The sequence below is a fragment of the Macadamia integrifolia genome, chromosome 11 (genome assembly GCF_013358625.1).
Source record: "Macadamia integrifolia cultivar HAES 741 chromosome 11, SCU_Mint_v3, whole genome shotgun sequence".
Classification (NCBI taxonomy): domain Eukaryota; kingdom Viridiplantae; phylum Streptophyta; class Magnoliopsida; order Proteales; family Proteaceae; genus Macadamia; species Macadamia integrifolia.
The window spans coordinates 11,842,862-11,845,058 of NC_056567.1; the positions used below are offsets into that span (position 1 = coordinate 11,842,862).

Genomic DNA, 2,197 nt, shown 5'->3' on the forward strand with positions numbered 1-2,197 from the left:
GGTGGAGTAAAGCTGATCCCATACATCTCAAGTGTTAACAAAACCATACACCTACCAATAAAAAATCTATATTTGGAATATTCATCAAGTAATTTTAAAATGTGTTTAAAAAAAAAAAAAAAAAAAACCCATAAGGCGCCACATCACATAAGGCGGAGCACTGCCTTACCATCTCTAGACCGCATCAGCGCCAAGGCGCTGCTAAAGCATCGCCTTACCAGCACCTTAAAAACTATGAGTAGAACAGCAGCACATCAAACCGTGAAGTAGTAGAGCTTCACACATAGGGCAGCAGCAAAAAACAAGTCACATATAGGGGCGGCAGCCATTAAAATTCTGCAGAATTTGTATATCGGCTTCAGCGAGTCCAGAGAACTAGAGCTGAATCCATGTAGCAGTGGTAGAACGACCTGATTGTGTTTATCACATAATAATCAGGTCATGAAATTAAGATATGGGCAGCAATAGGTGGCTGCGCACCAAAGAGAAGTCGTGCATGGTTGTGATCAGCAAAGAATGATGATTCAGTCCCTGATTTGATTACAGAAGCTTTGATACCATGTTACAATCCCAGATTCCTGCAATCAAATCAGCAAAAACAGCAAAGAGAACTAGAAGAGAGGAGAAGAAGAAGAAAAGAAGACAAGTCTGAAATCTCCAGAAAAACAGAGCAGCCCGTGATCAGTCCAATATATGACTGATCGCAGGCATCATTAGCATATATAGGTTTAAAACAAGGAGTTCAAGGTCTAAAACACCCCCCATTACAAGTAATAAACCCTAAACAGCAAATAGGGACCCGATAGGACCAAACTGACCCTATTGGGTCCAGTGGCTGATGCTAATTCCAATATCGGGATTAGCTCTCGGCCTCAACAGCCTTAATGGGTGAACCTAGACCAATCCAATTCAACTTGTATGCTGTCTCAAACAAACTCCCAGGGGTTAGAAAATAATGGCCAACCCAGATATTATGAAAGTTGGGACAGAATTTGCCATCTCTGCACTTTAATTTATGTTTATTTTTTTTGTTATTGCCTTTATGACTTTCTCAAGGAATGGTCCTATACAGGTAAGAGACTGTAACTGAGTTTCTAACAGCATGGTTATTTTGCAGAATTGAAATTGCTCAACTGCAGAGTAAGTTGATTTGGAGAAGGTTGCAGTGATGAATGTGGTCCCAGTAAGAAGCAGCAGATGGAAAATTCTCTGAACTTTCCTTGACTCGAAGAAATGCATGTAGAAGAATTTGTTTTACAAGGCTACTGCAATAGTGGCGGTAAGGAGATGAGCAATATTGAAATATCAGTGAATGCTATGGTTGGTATTTCTGTTGCAACTCAATGCCAAACCCCACAACCTGGCAAGAGGCCAAAAAGGTGTGAGAAAAATAGCACAGAAAGAAGCAGACAGAGAGAGAAGAATATGGGAAGATTAACATTTAGAGCAATGAAATCAGCAAAAATAAGAAATTGGAGAGCTTGAGCCCCTTGGATTCACAGTTAACAAAATCAAGCCGTATGGACTATGGACATTGTGCCTGCCAAGCTGTTGAAGATCAACTGGACACTGTTTAAAGAGGTTTACTCCTGACAATTTTTTGGGGCTTTGACAAATGGTGATTTCTTATTTGGGGAACAGGCATCTGATTTTCCGCTATTCTTTTACACATAAAAAAAATAGAAGAGGGTTTTGGTGCGTCACAACTTACACTTAGAGAGGTTGAGAAATACTGCAGCGAAGTTGAATCAATGGCGTGGGTGGCACTAGAACTTGGTCGGACACATTGCGTGCAAAGATATCTTGATACTTCTAAGGATCCTCCATCATGTTGAGATGAGGTAGGAGTACAAGTCTGACTTTGAACAGTTCCTCTAATTCCAATATTGTGCTTTTGTTTCGTAGGCATGCATTTCGGCCTGGTCAGCGCTACAGTTATGTCATCTCAAATGTGATCAGGTAGGTTTTGTAGGAAACAATTCTGTGAAATAATTTCCCTTTTATGACAGCATCTACTGACTTTCGTGGGACTTGGTGATATTGGCATATCTCCATGTTGGTTCTTGAATTAAAACCCTAGAAACTTCTAGAGGTTTGCTTTTATTTTAATATTTTTCCATATTCCTCCTGTTTCATAATGCTTCTGCTCTCAGAATGTCTTTCTGTATAGACTCAGAAAATGGAATTCTACATCCCC

General features: G+C 40.1%; 1 long non-coding RNA gene across 2 annotated transcripts in view; it reads left to right on the plus strand.

The window, feature by feature from the left end:
- The first annotated feature begins 120 nt into the window (after positions 1–120).
- LOC122093292 overlaps positions 121–2,197 on the plus strand; it is a 3,364-nt gene continuing 1,287 nt past the window's right edge. For both annotated transcript variants that reach the window (XR_006144408.1, XR_006144407.1), the window contains exon 1: positions 121–1,959. This is a non-coding gene — a long non-coding RNA (uncharacterized LOC122093292). The remainder of the gene's footprint in view (positions 1,960–2,197) is intronic.